We start from the raw sequence: 18,322 nt of genomic DNA, 5'->3' as shown, positions 1-18,322 counted from the left end.
ATTCTTTCAAAGAACCAACTCCTGGTTCTGTTGATCTGTTCCACAGTTCTTCTGGTCTCGATTTTGTTGAGTTCTGCTCAAATTTTAATTAACTCTCTTCTTCTGCTGGGCGTAGGGTCCATCTGCTGTTTTTTCTCTAGCTCCTTTATGTGTAAGGTTAGCTTTTGTATTTGAGTTCTTTCCAGTTTTTGAATGGATGCTTGTATTGTGATGTATTTCCCCCTTAGGACTGCTTTTGCTGCATCCCAAAGATTTTGAACGGTTGTATCTTCATTCTCATTAGTTTCCATGAATCTTTTTAATTCTTCCTTAATTTCCTGGTTGACCCTTTTATCTTTTAGCAGGATGGTCCTTAACCTCCACGTGTTTGAGGTCCTTCCAAACTTCTTGTTGTGATTTAGTTCTAATTTCAAGGCATTATGGTCTGAGAATATGCAGGGGACGATCCCAATCTTTTGGTATCGGTTCAGACCCTATTTGTGACCCAGTATGTGGTCTATTCTGGAGAAAGTTCCATGTGCACTTGAGAAGAATGTGTATTCAGTTGAGTTTGGATGTAAAGTTCTGTATATATCTGTGAAATCCATCTGGTCCAGTGTATCATTTAAAGCTCTCGTTTCTTTGGAGATGTTGTGCTTAGAAGACCTATCGAGGGTAGAAAGAGCTAGATTGAAGTCACCAAGTATAAGTGTATTATTATCTAAGTATTTCTTCACTTTGGTTATTAATTGGTTTAAATATTTGGCAGCTCCCACATTCGGGGCATATATATTGAGGATTGTTAAGTCCTCTTGTTGGATAGATCCTTTAAGTATGAGATAGTGTCCCTCTTCATCTCTCACTACAGTCTTCGGGGTAAATTTTAGTTTATCTGATATAAGGATGGCTACCCCTGCTTTCTTTTGAGGACCATTTGAATGGTAAATGGTTCTCCAACCTTTTATTTTCAGGCTGTAGGTGTCCTTCTGTCTAAAATGAGTCTCTTGTAGACAGCAAATAGATGGGTCCTGCTTTTTTATCCAGTCTGTAACCCTGCGCCTTTTGATGGGGTCATTAAGCCCGTTCACGTTCAGAGTTACTATTGACAGATATGAGTTTAGTGTCATCATGATATCTATTCAGTCCTTGTTTTTGTGGATTGTTCCACTGAACTTCTTCTTAAAGGGGAATTTTAAGAGTCCCCCTTAAAATTTCTTGCAGAGCTGGTTTGGAGGTCACATATTCTTTCAGTTGCTGCCTGTCTTGGAAGCTCTTTATCTCTCCTTCCATTTTGAATGAGAGCCTTGCTGGATAAAGTATTCTTGGTTGCATGTTCTTCTCATTTAGGACCCTGAATATATCCTGCCAGCCCTTTCTGGCCTGCCAGGTCTCTGTGGAGAGGTCTGCTGTTACCCTAATATTCCTCCCCATAAAAGTCAGGGTTTTCTTGTCTCTTGCTGCTTTAAGGATCTTCTCTTTATATTTGGAATTTGCAAGCTTCACTATTAAATGTCGAGGTGTTGAACGGTTTTTATTGATTTTAGGGGGGATCTCTCTATTTCCTGGATCTGAATGCCTGTTTCCCTTCCCAGATTAGGAAAGTTTTCAGCTAGGATTTGTTCAAATACATATTCTGGCCCTCTGTCCCTTTCGGCGCCCTCGGGAACCCCAATTAAATGTAGGTTTTTCTTCCTCAGGCTGTCGTTTATTTCCCTTAATCTGTCTTCATGGTCTTTTAATTGTTTGTCTCTTTTTTCCTCAGTTTCCCTCTTTGCCATCAACTTGTCTTCTATGTCACTCACTCGTTCCTCCACCTCTTTAACCCTCGTTGTTAGGACTTCTAGTTTGGATTGCATCTCATTCAATTAATTTTTAATTTCTGCCTGATTGGATCTAAATTCTGCAGTCATGAAGTCTCTTGAGTTCTTTATGCTTTTTTCTAGTGCCACCAGTAGCTGTATGATAGTGCTTCTGAATTGGCTTTCTGACACTGAATTGTAATCCAGATTTTGTAACTCTGTGGGAGAGAGGACTATTTCTGATTCTTTCTTTTGAGGTGAGGTTTTCCTTCTAGTCATTTTGCTCAGTGCAGAGTGGCCAAAAACAAGTTGTTTTGGGAAAAGCAGAAAAAGAGAGAGAGAGAAGGAAAGAAAAGAGAGAAAGAAAAAAGAAAAAAGGAAGAAAAAACGGAAAAAAGAGAAGAAAAAGATAAAAAGAAAGAAAGGTAAAAAAAAGGGTGGGGGAAGTAATCAGAAATCAAAAAGAAAAAAAAAAAAAAAAAAACCCGGGGGAGTATCTTCTGATTCTGTATACTTTAAGTCCCTTGGCTTCCCCTGGAAGTTGTCAGTCAGTCTAGCTGGTCTTCTGGGGGAGGGGCCTGTTGTGCAGATTTTCAGGTGTGAGCACTTGGTGGAGCTGCTCTGCCCCTGCCTGGTGCAGGGCTCAGTGGGGGTTGTTTACCCCGTGAGGCCCCAGGAGGAACAACCGCAGTGGCTGCCGCAGCTCTGGAGCCCTGGATTCAGGGGCCGCTGATCTGCTCAGCTCGGGGCAGGAGCATCCTTGCTGTCCTGGGCCCTCCCGGCCTCTGCCTGTCCGGGGGGAGGCCGGATCCTGGGTTGTGTCCCGGCGCCCAGTGCTCCCGAGCCTGCGCTGTTGGATTCGCGCTCCCACCCGAGCCCCTCCGAGCTGCTCCGCCCCGCAGCCCCCTCCGCGGAGCCGCCGCCCGAGCCCCCCGAGCTGCTCCGGGTCCCGCCGTGCGCGCTGCAGCCCTTAGGGAGCTCGGCGCACTGTCCCGGGGCGCAGGTGTCTGTTAGTGTCCCAGGGAGCCCGAGGGCATCCCCACCCTCCTGGGTCCTGCTCCAACTCCCCGCGAGCCCCTTTCCGCCCGGGAAGGTCGGTGCAGCTCCTGCTTCTCCGGGACGGGGCTCTCCTGACCTGGGGACACTCGCCCCGGCCTCAGCCCGGCTCCTCGCGGGGCTCCTCCCCCTTGGAGGCCTTTGTTTCTTTATTTCTTTTTCCCCGTCTTCCTACCTTGATAGAAGCGCGAACTCTTCTCACTGTTGCATTCCAGCTGGTCTCTCTTTAAATCTCAGGCCGAATTCGTAGATTTTCAGGATGATTTGAAGGTTATCTAGGTAATTTGGTGGGGACAGGTGATTTGGGGACCCTACTCTTCCGCCGTCTTGCCCCTCCTCTGTGTTGTGCTTTCTTGTTTTCCATCAAAGTTTATTTAAATTCTAGTTAGTTAACATACAGTGTAATGTTGGTTTTAGGAGTAGAATTTAATGATTCCTCACTTATATTCAATACCCAGTGCTCATCACAAGTGCATTCCTTAATTTATCACCCATTCAGCCCATCCCCTGCCTACCTCCCCTCTATCAACCCTCAGTTTGTTCTCTAGAGTTAGGAGTCTCTTATGGTTTCCTTTCCTTTCTTTTCCCCCCTTCTCGTATGTTCATCTGTTTTGTTTCTTAAATTCCACATATGAGTGAAATCATATGGTATTTGTCTTTCTCTGACTGACTTCTTTCACTTTGCATAACACACTCTAGCAAAAATGAACTATTGGGACTTCATCAAGATAAAAAGCTTCTGCACAGTGAAGGAAACAATCAACAAAACTAAAAGGCAACCTACAAAATGGGAGAAGATATTTGCAAATGACATATCGATAAAGGGTTAGTATTCAAAATTTATAATATGCATTTCTTTGATGACATATAACATTGAATATCTTTTCATATGCTTATCTTCCATCTGTGTATCTTCTTTGGTGAGGTATATTTCAGATCTTTTCCCCATTTTAAAATTGAGATGTGTGAGGGCTTTTTTTAAGTTTTAAGTATTCTCACATATTTTAGACATAATTATTTAATAAATATGTATATTTTCTCCCAATCTGTGGCTTATCTTTTCATTTTCTTAGTGTATTTCATAAGTAGAAGTTTTACATTTTGATATATTAAGGCTATTGACTTTTTCTTTCATGGATTATGCTTTTGGTGTTGTATCAAAAGTCATCATCAAACCTAAGGCCACACAGATGTTCTTCTAATATATTCTTGTAGTTTTATAACTTTGCATTTTACTTGTAGGGCTATGTTTAATTTTGAGTTATTTTTTAAAAAACATATAAGGTCTGTATCTAGGTTGATTTTTTTTGCATATGATACCCATTTTTTGTTCCAGCACCATTTTTTGGGAAAGACTTTCCTTTCTCCATTGAATTATCTTTGTGATTTTGACAAAAATCAGGCAACTATGTTTGTATGGTTCTCTTTCTAACCTGTTTGTTTTGTCCCATTAATGTGGCTTTATTCTCTCACCAATATTGTACTGTCTTGATTATTGTAGCTAAAGTAAGTCTTAAAACTGGGTAGTGTGAATCTCCAACTTTGTTCTTTTTCAGTATTGTGTTGGCCATTCTAGGCCTTTTGCCTTTTCATAAAAACTTTAGAATTGATTTATTGATATCTGTAAAATAGGTTCCTGGGATTTTGATTGGGACTGTATTGACTTCACAGATAAAACTGGGGAAAATTGACATCTTGATAATATTGAATCTTCTAATCCACAAATATGAAATATCTTTATTTAGATTTTTAAAATCTCTTTCATTGGTGTTTTGTAGTTTTCCACCTGTACAGGTATACAAATATTCCACCTGTACAAATATTATACCTAAGCTGAAATATTATACCTAAGTATTTTTGTTATCTTTTGTACTATGGTAAATTGTATTTTTAAATTTCAAATTCCAATTATTCATTGGTATATAGAAAAGAAACTTACTATTTTATATTGACCTTGTGTCCTGGAACTTACTACATTTACTTAATAGTTATAATGGCTTTTTTTCATAGATTCGTTGGAGTTTTCTACATAGATAATCAGATTATCTGTGAATAAAGTCCATTTTATTTTTTGCTTTTCAATCTATACAATCTATTTCCTTCTCTTGTCTTATTGTACTAGCTAGGACTTCCAAGTATGATGTTGAATAGAAATGATGAGAGAGGACACCTTGTCTTATTCACAATCTCAGGAGGAAAGCATGCAGCCTATTATCATTAAGTATAATGTTACATGTAGGGCCTTGTATATGTTCTTTACCATAATGAAGCCATTCCCTCCCATTACTAGTTTGTTGAGAGTTTTATCATGAATGGACATTTGATTTTGTTAGATGCTTTTTCTGCTTCAGTTTAAAAGATCATGTGATTTTGCTTCTCTAGTATGCTGATACGGTAGATGACAATGATAGATTTTTAAATGTTGAAATTGGTCATGCATATCTTTTTTTTTTTAAATTTATTTATGATAGTCACAGAGAGAGAGAGAGAGAGAGAGAGAGAGAGAGAGGCAGAGATACAGGCAGAGGGAGAAGCAGGCTCCATGCACAGGGAGCCTGATGTGGGATTCGATCCCGGGACTCCAGGATCGCGCCCTGGGCCAAAGGCAGGCGCCAAACCGCTGCGCCACCCAGGGATCCCCGGTCATGCATATCTTGAATAAACCCCACTTGATTGTGGTGTATAATTATTTTTTATACATTGTTGGATTTGATTTGCTAATATTTTGTTGAACATTTTTGAGTCAATATTAATGGGAGATATTTCCATTCTTGTAATGTCTTTGTCTGGTTTTGGAATTAGCAGGACAATGTCAGCCTCATAGAATGTGTTAAGAACTTTTCCCTCTACTTCTGTTTTCTGGAAAAAATTGTGGAGAATTGGGATTATTTCTTCTTTAACTATGGTAGAATTCACCAGTGAATCCATGTCCCTAACTTCTTTTTTCTTTTTTGGAAGATTATTTTTTACTGATTCAATTTCTTTAATAGATAACAGAGCTATTTAGATGATCTATTTCTGCTTGAATTTTGGTAGTTTGTATATTTTTAGGAATTGACCCATTTCATCTAAGTTATCCAATTTATGGGTATCTACTTCTCTTTAGTATTCTTTATTATCTCTTAATGTGCATGACATATCTGATAATATTTTGTTTTTGATAATGATAGTTTAATTTTTATATTGGTAATGTTTTCTTTTCTTGGTTTCCTGGATATTTACCTACTTTATTGATATTTTCAAAGTTCAAAAATCTAGCTTTTGGTTATTGATTTTTGATCTTTCCTGCTTTCTAATGTATGTATTTAATGCTAAAGTTTCCATCTAAGTACTGCTTTCACTACAGTCCACAAATTGTGATAAGTTATATTCTCATTTATTTCAAAATGTGTTTAAATTTGAGATATCATATATGACTTGTGGGTTATTCAAAAGTGTTTTGTTTAAATTCCAATATCTGGGGGTTTCTAGCTATATTTCTATTAACTGATTTTTTAAACTTAATCCCATTATGGTCTAGAAAATACTTTGTGTCATTTCCATCTTTTACATTTTTAATGCATAATTTCATGGCTACAATGTGGTCTTTATTGGTGAATGTTCCAAGTCTTAGAAGAATATGTGTTCTATTGTGTTTGGTGGAATATTTTATAAGTGTGAGTTAGATCCAGTCAATTGGTAATGATTGATAATTCAGGTCATCTATATTCTCACTAATTTTCTGTGTGCTTGGTCTCCCAATTACATGAGAGGGGTATTGAAGTCTATACATATTAAAGTTTGTCTTTTTATTCCTTCAGTTCTATCAGTTTTGTCACTCATATATTTTGATACTCTGATATTAGGTGCACACCACACATTCAAAGTTGTCATATCTTCTTGGGGAATTGACTCCTTTATAATTATGCATTGCTCTTTTCTAAATATTTTATTATTTTCCTTATTTGGAAGTTTGCATTGCCTGACATTAATATGGCTACTCCAGTTTTCCACTGATAGATGTGAGTATGGTATCTCTCTCCATCCCTTTACTTTTAACCTATCTGAATATTTATACTTAAAGTAACTTTATTGAAGGCAGTATATGATTATATCTTGATATTTATCCACTCTGCCAATATGTCTTTTAATGGTGTATTTTGACAATTTATGTTTTAATTGATTACTGATATAATTACATTAATGCTTCCATATTTGTAATGGTTTTGTTTGTTGAATATATTCTTTGTTTCTTTTCTCTTTTTATGGCTTCTCTCTCTCTCTCTCTTTTTTTTTAAAGATCTGTTTGTTGATTTTAGAGAGAAAGAGGGAGAAAGTATGAGCAAGTTGGAGGAGGAGGAAAGGGGGAGAATCTCAAGCAGACTCTGCACTGAGCCGGGAGCTCAGTGTGGGGCTCAGTCTCACAACCCTCAGTTCATGACCTGAGCCAAAACCAAGAGCCAGAAGCTCAACGGTTGACTGAGCCACCCAAGTGCCTCAACCTTTTCTGTTTTTAATTGAGCATTTGTGTGATTCCATTTTATATCTTCTTTTAATGTATCAGTTATACTTCTTAAAAAAATTTTTTTAGTGGTTGCTCTAGAGTTTAAAATGTTCATTTTTAACTAAACTAAGTCCACCTTCACCTAATGTTATGCCACTTCACATGTAGCACAGTTGTTATATAACAGAGTACTTTCTCCATTTTTCTTTTCTGTCCCTTGCAACACTGTTGTCATTCATTTCACTTATCCACATGTTATAATTACCCAATGCATTATTACTCTTATTAATTTAAACAGTAATGTTTTAGTTAACTAAGAATAAGAACAAGAAAATATCTTAATTTTGCCTTCATTTATTTCTTTTTTGGCACACTCTCCACTCCCAACCCACCCCCCCATTTTTTTGAAAACCTAGGTTTCTGTTCTATATAATTTCCCTTCAGGGCAGCCCAGGTGGCTCAGTGGTTTAGCACCGCCTTCAGCCTGGGGCCTGATCCTGGAGACCCAGGATCGAGTCCCACATTGGGCTCCCTGTGTGGAGCCTGCTCTCCCTCTGCCTCTGTCTCTGCCTCTCTCTCTCTCTGTTGCTAATGAATAAATAAATAAAATATTTAAAAAATATTTCCCTTCTGCCTAAAAAAACTTCTCTTAAAATTTCTTAGAAGTTAGGTCTGCTGGTGATGAATTACCTCGGTTTTTATTTATCTGATAGAATCCTTATTTCTCTTACAATTTTAAAGTATACTTTTTCTGGATATAGAATTCTACATTGATAGATTTTTCCCCCCTTTCAACACTTTAAATATTTCATTCCACTCTTTTTTTTGCTTGCAAGGTTTCTGATTAGAAGTCCCCCATAATTCTTACTTTTGTCCCTCTATAGGCAAGGTGGGTTTTTTTTTTTTTTCCTTTTCTGGTTTCTTCATATCTTCAAGGTTTCTCTTTGTCTTTGGTTTTTAGTTTGAATATGATAGACTCAGGTGTGGGAGTTTTTCAGATTTTGTTGAGATATTTATCCTGGTTGGTGATCTCGGTTTTCCTAGATCTGTGCTTTGCTTCGTGTGATTAAATTTGTCAAATTCTCAACCATTATTACATCAAAAATTTTTTCTGTTCCGTTCTCTTTCTTCTACTGGTATTCCATTTATGCATATGTTATACCATGTCCCACAGTTCTTGGATATTCTGTTTGTTTTTTTATATTTGCTTTTTACTCTTTGCAATTCAGTTTGGAAAGTTTCTTTCTTTCTTCTTTTTTTTTTTTTTTTGTTTAAGATTTTATTTATTTATTCATGAGAGACACCGAGAGGCAGAGACACAGGCAGAGGAGAAGCAGGCTCCATGCAGGAGCACGATGTGGGACTCAATCCCAGGACTCCAGGATCACACCCCGAGCCAAAGGCAGATGCTCAACCACTGAGCCATCTAGGCATCCCAGTTTGGGAAGTTTCTATTGTTTTATCAAGCTTGCTGATTCTTTCCTTGGCTGTGTCAAGTTTACTGATGACCTCATCAGAGGCATTACCTCTGTAACTATGTTTGTGATTTCTAGCATCTCCTTTTAAGTCTTTCTTAAAGTTCCCATCTGCCTCCTTATATTGTATATTTGCTCTTGTATATTGTCTATTTTTTCCATTAGAGCTCTTAACATATTAACCATAGCTATTTTAAGTTTCTTGCCTGATAATTCTAATATCTTTGTCACATCTGGGTGTGATTCTGATGATTGGTTTGTCTCTTTAAATTTTTGTTTTTCTTGACTTTGGTGTATCTCCTAATATTTTGTGGAAAACTGAACTTGTATTAAGTACCAGAGGTTGATAAATGGACTTTCAGTAAGAAAATTTATGTGATTGTGGGCTTAATGTTTGTCATAGCTATGGTGCCAGAAACTTCAGATACCTCCAGTGTCCTTATTTTGGTTTCCCCTTTTGACTTTGGGCTTTTATGTATTCCTCAGAGAAAGTCTGTGGCTTGAAGCTCTTTCCAACAAGTCTGTTGTTATAATACTAGACTTCTGTTGGTGTGATGGTAAAAGGCAAGGAGGGAGAGCAGTTTATAATCTTAAAATTATTATTATTTTTTAAAGACTTTATTCATTTATTCATGAGAGACACAGAGAGATAGAGAGAGGCAGGGACACGGGCAGAGGGAGAAGCAGGCTCCATGCAAGGAGCCTGACATGGAACTCAATCCCAGGACTTCAGGATCACACCCTGGGCCGAAGGCAGGCACCAAACCGCTGCGCCACCCAGGGATCCCCTATAATCTTAAAATTAAATCTCAGTCTTGTAGTAAGACTGTGTATTTGGCTATAACCTTTACAGTTTGTTTGTCCAGTGGCACAGTTGGTTTTTTTCTCCCCCCCCCCCCCCCCCCCCCCCCCGCCCCATGCTTCCTTCCTTGGTTACAGTGTTCTCAATTGATTTCCAGAAGCCCTGACCCCTGTTAACATTTTTTTTTTCCCTTCTAAAGTGAGACAGGAAGGCCAAAGGGGTCTAGAGTATGAGGAATGACCTTCCCTCATCTGAGATAAGACTCAAACATGCATTTTGTGATAGTAGACCTTTGTTGTGGAGAAGGCTTTGCGATTATTTCACAGTGATTACTCTTGACCCCTCTCCCTGACAAAGCTGGGAGGAAATCTTCCTCTAATTCTCCTTAGGAGAACCTGGTGGGGTTCCTGAAGGTAAAGCCTTTTCTCTCAAGACTTTGGCCCCCAACGAATTTCTCATTCTCACACACCCAGTTTCCAACAATTAAAACTTACCATTTAAGTGTTCCTAATTTATCACTCTAGATGCTTAAATTACAAGTAGTCTGTTCTTAGCTGTGACTCTCTGTACATGCCTGCCTCTCAAGATTTGGGAGTATTGATTTACTTTGCAACCTCAGTTCTCTTATGGGACCAAGAAAAGTAATTGATTTTCAGATTGTCCAGCTTTTCCTTATTGTACAGATAGGAGTGACGCATTCTAAGCTCTACATGTCAGTGCTGAACCAGGACATTTTTATATTTTAAGGTTTTTTCGTGTAAGTTTTGCACATAGACTCATTAAGTGTACTTACTCCTACATATTGATTCTTCTTTGTTGCTGTTGCAAATATGGTTTTTCTCTATCATCACAACCTTTAACTGGTTTGCTTGTTTTTATGAAGGCCATTGATTTCTTCATGTTATTTTTATATCTTGCTGCGTTATTAAATTCTTTTTTTGGTTAAGTTTCTTTTATCATTGATTCTCTGAGGTAATACTATCATAATAGTATCATAGATATTATGTTATTATATTATTATTATAAAATCATACTATAGTTATTTTATATATTATATATTTTTAAAAATTATGCTAAGAAAGCAAATCTCAGTTTCTATTTTCTTCAGGGTCTTCATCAGGAATGGATGTTGAATTTTTGTCAAAAGAATTTTTAGTAATATATGGAGATACTCATATGAAATTTTCCTTAGATTTAGTAATATTGAGGATGATATTAATGTATTACTTTATTTTGAATCAACCTTGCACTCCAAGAATAAATTCTATTTGGTCATGTATTTATTTATTTTTTCTTTTTTTTTGAACTGTCATAGCTTTATTTCATGACATATTATAATATGGAAATATGCCTTTTTAAAGTACTTCACATAAAGTTATTGACAATACAAATATTTTCCTTTTAATGAAAATGATTTAATTTACAAATCTATTGTGAAACTTTTGTCCAGTTTTGCAATTCTCCGATATTGCAGTGCAAAAATAGATACCATTAGAGACAACATAAAGTGCTTGGAATGAATGAAGGGCTAATGATATGGAAAAAGCACAAGACATTTCTTCATTATAGAGTATGGGAAGGGAGACTGAATATTTAATCTTTATGGAAATATAAACATTCCGTAAAAAGGGATGTAACAATCTTGTTGAGAAATTAGAGCGATCTTACTGTAGTATTATGTTATTACTAATAAATAGTAACAAGGGCACAAATTAATATCAATATCAAAGTAATTCAGTGTGATCTGACACATGTCTCTTTTCAAAAAATTCATCTAATCTATACAACCATGAGAAGAAAATATAGACAAAACCCTTTAATCAGTGATTACAGTGAATGGATGGATGATGTGTGATGTTTAATAATCACAATGCACAGGCTTTCAGTACAGTAACTGAAATACAGTAGTTTGAGGTTTAGCTGTTTGTCTATTAGCAATGAACTAGGCTGGATACTTATGTTAAATATCCTTATTATTGTTTTTGATTGTATTTTTCATATTCACAGTTGTTAATAAGATTTTCAAGGTGTCCAAAAGAAGCAAGAACAAAAATCTTGAAACACTTTTTGTTTGAGAGTTTTTGAAACTCACAATGGTTACATTTATACAGGGAATACATAAAAATTTTTATTTGATTAAGTAGATTACTATATACGTTGTCTAAAAGATAGTCCTATTAATGAATTTGATATGCAACTGTAGATTTTTTCTAGCTTCAAAAGAGGTCTTTTTAAATCTAGATCGAGATATTTCTTTTTTTCAAAAGAGTTACATTGCCTATTGATTTTTTAGAATAGAGCCTTGAAGTTAGAGTAATAAAAGCAAGGAGTAGCTCATGGAATTCTTTTTAAAGATTTTATTTATTTATTCATGAGAGACAGAGAGACAGAGTGAGAGAGGCAGAGACACAGGTAGAGGGAGAAGCAGGCTCAGTGCAGGGAGCCCCACGCGGGACTCAATACCAGGTCCCCAGGATCACGCCCTGGGCTGAAGGCAGCGCTAAACCACTAGCCACCTGGGCTGCCCTCATGGAATTTAATTTAATGGAGTTAGAACATGATTCTAGTGAAATGGTAAAACTAACAGAAGTTTGATTTTAAAAAACATAAAACAAGGAGAAACTATTCTATGAATTTTATATCATTAAAGATAACAAAATATAATGATCTCATGCCAATAGTTATTTGAAATATGCCTTCGTTACTTTTTAAATCATTTTACAAAACAACATTGGCATTAATTTTGAAGTCATTTTCTTTTGCAAGTAACAAGTTACATGATAACATTCTTTAAATTTAAAAAGAAAATAAAGATTAATTTGAAGTAGATCTGAAAAATATTTTTAGAGTTAATACTTACATTTTAGAGAAAGGAGAAACAATTAGTAAAGATATTGAAAAGTCACTTGAACTTCACCAAACTCATGTTTTCTCTCATATTTTTGTTGTCTTCTATTTATTTCTTAATGTGTAGAATTCTGATTTGCTAATGTTTTTAGTATTTTTACATTGATATCTATAAGTGTATAACTCTTTAGGGTTATTTTTATTTTTTTATTTTTTTGCTTAAAAAATTCAGATTTAGGTGTCAGTGTAATACTTCTTTAAAAACTAGGAATGTCCCTTCATCTTCAGTGTTCTAGAACAATTTATAAATCATTGGAAATTCTGACTCTTTAAAAGTTTGATAGATTTTTCTTCTAAATTTAGTGCAAAGTGATTTTAAAATGGTGTAGTTTCTTAATAGCTTTATTTTTATCTTCTGTGGAAAATGTTATCTATTTATAATAGAGTCAAATATCATTAGTCTGTATTACCTTAGGAAATTATCCATTTCATGTAGGTGTTCAAAGTTATTTGAATAGAAGTCTGCAATGTAATCTCTTAAGATGTTTTTAATTTTTCTGTTTGAGTGGTTATTTGTCTTCATTTCTTATTTTTCATACTTATGACATATCCCTTATTTTATTAATTTCTTTAAAATAACCTACAGGAATTTTATTTGTTGACTACTATTTTTCTATTCTCTGCCTCATTAATTTCCACCTTTAATTTTTTCCTTGTGCTTTCTTTTTACTTTTTCATTTTATGGATTTTTGAGCTGGTGTTCAGTTTATTTAGTCTTTCATTTTTCTGACTCACAAAAATGATTAGTCTCTGAAATGTCTTCTAAAGATTAATTTCTATATATCTCTGTTTTATCATTATTATTTAGAAATTCTGTCATTTCATTTTTTTCCCCTTTCATTGAGAATTGCCATCATCATGGCCATTTAGATACCTTTTCAAGATATTGACTTCAATTCCTTTAGATATATACCGAGGAGTAGGATTGCTGGATAACATGATACTTCTATTTTAATTTTTTGAGAAGCCTCCATACTGTTTTCCACAATGGCTGCAACAATTTACATTGCCATCAACAGTCCACAAGAAGGATCCCTCTTCTCTACATCCTCGTGGTAGCAGTATTCACAACAGGCAAGTACATGGAAACAATCTAAATGTCTACCAATAGATAACTGGATAGAATGTGGTATTTGTGTACAGTGGAATATTATTTAGCCTTAAAAAAGAAGGAAATCTTGCCATTTGCAACAACATGGATGAACCTAGATAACATTGTGCTAAGAAATAAGCCAGACACAGAGAAAATACTACATGATCCGCACTTATCTGAGAAGTCTAAATTAAACTCATAGAAGCAGAAAGCAGAATGGTGTTTACTAGAGGCTGCAGGAGAATGGAAGTTAGAAGATATTGGTCAAAAAGACATGAGGTTCTGTTACGCATGATGAATCTATCCTTGGGATCTACTGTATAGCATAGTTCCTATAGTTACCAATATTGTATTCTAAAATTTTGCTAAGAGGGTAGATCTTATGTTAAATGTTTTTAATCATAAAATAAGCAAGTAAATAAGTAAATAAATAGTGTAGAAGAAAACTTTTGTAAATAATAGGTTTTGATTGTGGTGATTGTTTATGGGTGCAAACTCATCAAGTTATATTCATTATATATAAACACACACACACACACACACACACACACATTCTGCTTTTTATATGTTCCATGTTCCTGCAACAGGAGGAGTAGCTGGAACAGTTCAAGTTCTTGACCTAGATGGTGGTTTTTAAGGGTGATAATCTTATAGTAAGTAGTTCACTAAGATACACATTTTTTTAATGTGGAGTTTCTCCATTCACTTTATTTTACAATAAAAAAGGTTAAAAATATTTTAAAATTATAGAATCCTAAACCCTATGTTTGTAGTGAGAGAAACATATAGTTTTGAGAAACTAAATGAGAAGCTGTGTGAGGAACATATAGCTATTTAGCAACAGAACCAGGAATAGCAGCCAAACAAATTATTATCCTAATAAATGAGAAAAAAGGAATATCAGAAGAGAAAAATGGTATTATTGAATAACACAGAAATAGTGAGTTATGGAGAATTTCAGTGTAAAGGTGCTAACATACTCTGACATCATTCAATGGTACCAATCAGTAAATAGTATTCAATGGAATTATTAGTCTTCCTGGGTGTTAATTCATTTACTAATTCATAAAGTTCAGCTAGTGTCCTCATGGTTTGCCATTGACTGAGTTGAAACAGAGATGGGCACCAACTAAGACAGAGTTTTTCTATCCATTTTAAATGCCTTTTGTTGGAGGGAGGGTACCCAAAGTGGTGGAAGGACTTCCCCAAGCTTTTTAGGGGCCCAGCCAGACCTGGAAGGAAACTTCCTTACTGTAGGCTAGTCCTCTTGGCAGTTTATTAGGCTGGCTCTCATTTACTTGGAGAGAGAAGATGAGTTAGTTTTATATTTTCAATTAAATGGGGGTCCTACTAAGAACAGGGCTGTTTCTCTTAGGGGAGGCTTAGGAGAGACAATCTGGCTGAAGACTATGGCAGGGAGGTGGCTTAGGTGTTTGTTTTGAAGTTGCATTTGTATGGCAATGTGTGATTCTACTTAGATTTGGAGAGGGGAGTGGGAGAGTATCAAAAACCTCTGCAAGGGGCACCTGGGTTGTTCAGTCTGTTGAGTGTCTGCCTTGGGCTCAGGTCATGATCGAGGAGTCCTGGGATCAAGCCCCGCATTGGGCTCCCTGGTTAGCAGAGAGCCTGCTTCTCCCTCTCCTTCTGCTGCTCTCCCTGCTTGTTCTCTTTCTCTCTGTCAAGTAAAGAAATAAAATCCTAAAAAAAAAAAAAGCCTCTGCAAAATGCTCTTGGCCTCACACTAAGATTTTAGGTATTTTTGCAACTTGTTTAGGAATATTTTGGAATTTTTGTTTAATATTTAGAATTATTGTATAGAATACAAGTAAAGAATCAAAAAATTTTTAATCCTATTTTTATCCAGTTTGCATTCAAGTAATTTAAAATTGGACAGTCCATCTGAGATAATGTTAGGTTTATTTGCATTACTGTATTTATGGCTGTATGTTTCCTAACACCGTGTTACCTACTCTTTCCTAGTAATACAGAATGAGGCTATAGCCCTTAAATAGGCAGTTTTGAGAAAGAGCAAAGCAGCATCTAGATGCTGCTTTTTATAGGTGAACTGATAAACACTCCAAAATATTAAGGAAACCCAAACAACCTAAAAATACACCTGTTTTAAATAAACATTTTTCTTCAATCTGTGGATAGAAATTCAATGTGTATTCTCCATGAAGCTCATAAAAGAACAACTCTCCAATTTAAAGGATCTAATGGCCTTAGAACCTCTTGAGAAATCTAGATTAATGGATGTTACTCAGAGAGTTGCACAACATAGGAAATCCTGCTAGTGAATGTGTAACACTTGGAACCAAAAGCTAAGATCTATCTCAGGAGGCAAAAGAAAACAGAAATATCCACAGATGTAATAAAATATGGATGATGTAAGTTTTTCCTGTTGTGTTTTTGGCTTTGCAGATACAATGTGGGTTTATATAGAAGTACATCAATTATATCACCTTAAAGTATAGATTATGGAGAAACCCATGTTCATTGTCACGATTCAGTAGTTTCCAAATTCCCATATGATTCTGCTACCTATAATCATCAAAGTGCTAAGCTGGCTTCCACCTGTGGAAAGTCATCCTGAATGGACTTATTTTCCTTTCCACCATTTGAATTGCACATATTGGCTTAAAACTTAGAATTAAGATACTATCAAAACCATCCCTGCAATTTTGTAAGCTAAACTCCACTTGCATTCTCTTAAGAGGTCAGGATTATTTGTGTAGCCTGCACTTAAAGGAGGAGGAATCTAAGGAATAGGCAAGTGATGAGATCCTCAATGTCACCCAGTGATAAATGGAAGGTTTGCAGGGGGGACCAGTGATTCTCTGAGGAACTTGAGGCCTCTTCCCCTAAAACCAAGCTTGGCCAGCCCAACTGAACTCATTTCTTATAACCCCACTGATAGATAGTGGTTTGGGAATACCTGAGATAAAATTTATCTTTGCAATACCTGCTATTTATGATAAAAGTTTGATGACCAAACTAATAGTATACACAAGATTTTGGAGACAGAAAGAGTAGGTGATTATTTTGAGCTACTTGAACAGTTTTAAGATCAGAAAAGTAATTAGTACATAATGTTGAATTGGGTGTTGTCAATTCAAGCAATTCCTATCTAGGCTAATGTGGAAGCATCTCTGCTTGGCCAATCAGTTGTTACTGACATCACAGAGAGTCAAGGGTCTGCTTAGTTTAGATTAGCTCAGATTTTTAAATATTTTATTTAAATTCAATTTGCCAGCATATAGTATACAATACCCAGTGCTCATCTCATCATGTGCCTTCCTTAATGCCCATTACCCAGTTACCCCAATCACCCCACCCACTTCCCCTTCTGCAACCCTTTTGTTTTTCCTAGAGTTAGGAGTCTCTCATAGTTTGTCTTCCTCTCTAATTTTTTCCCTACTCAGTTTCCCTCCTTTCCCTTATGGTCCCTTTCACTATTTCTTATATTCCACAATGAGTGAAACCCTATTATAATTGTCTTTCTCCAATTGACTTATTTCACTCAGCACAATACCCTCCAGTTCCATGTAATGGTAGGTATTCAGCATTTCTGATGGCTGAGTAATATTCCATTGTATATATATACTGCATCTTCTGTATCCATTCATATGTGGAAGCACATCATGGCTCCTTCCACAGTTTGGCTATTGTGGACATTGCTGCTATAAACATTGGGGTGCAGGTATCCTCTCATTTTGCTACATCTCTGTCTTTGGGGTAAATACGAGTAGTGCAATTGCTGGGTCATAGGGTAGCTCTATTTTTAACTTCTTGAGAAACCTTCATGCTGTTTTCCAGAGTGGCTGCACCAGCTTGCATTCCCACCAACGGTGTAAGAGGTTCCCCTTTCCCCACATCCTTGCCAACATTTGTTCTTTCCTATCTTGTTAATTTTAGCCATTCTCACTGGTGTAAAGTGGCATCTCATTATGATTTCTATTTGTATTTCCCTGATGGCAAGTGATGTAGAACATTTTTTTCATGTGCTTGTTGGCCATGTGTAGTTCTTCTTTGGAGAAATGTCTGTTCATGTCTTCTGCCCATTTCATGACTGGATTGTTTCTTGGGTACTGAGTTTGAAAAGTTCTTTATAGATCTTGGATACTAGCCGTTTATCTGATATGTCATTTGTGAATATCTTCTCCCATTCTGTAGGTTGTCATTTAGTTTTGTTGACTGTTTCCTTTAGATTAGCTCAGATTTGTAAATAACCAGAAGTTCACAGAATCTGGAAATTTAAGTAGTATTTTGATTGTGCCAGGTAGAGGCCCTAAAAATATTACCATTTACAATGATGTTTATTTCAAAACAGAATTTTAACCATCAAGCATTTGAAAGACATGCTCACAGAATCAAGGGCAGTTTTCCCAATGGAATAAATTCAGTATTATGAAAACTGCTTTCTCCCCTTGGTTTTTGTTTGTTTGCTTGTTTTTTCATCTTGCAAAAGGGCAGTGTCAGTTTTGTCATGAGCTGGCGTTGGCTTGAGAGTCAGAGTCTGGGTCTAACATCTGTGACTGAGACTAAAACACTGTGACCCAAACATTCTCATATAGGTTCAGAGAAGTGTGATGAGAGTCATGTATTTCATTCCTTAAAGATAAGCTAGAGGGAGCCAAAAGAACTTCTCTAATTGGCCACTATCAGAACAGTTGGCGAAATATATATATTTATGAGGAGTTACTGACTGAAAAATAAAATACCAATGCT

The sequence above is a fragment of the Canis lupus genome, chromosome 16 (assembly GCF_003254725.2).
Source record: "Canis lupus dingo isolate Sandy chromosome 16, ASM325472v2, whole genome shotgun sequence".
Classification (NCBI taxonomy): domain Eukaryota; kingdom Metazoa; phylum Chordata; class Mammalia; order Carnivora; family Canidae; genus Canis; species Canis lupus.
The sequence above is the reverse complement of the archived record's forward strand: the minus strand, read 5'-3'. Positions refer to the sequence as shown.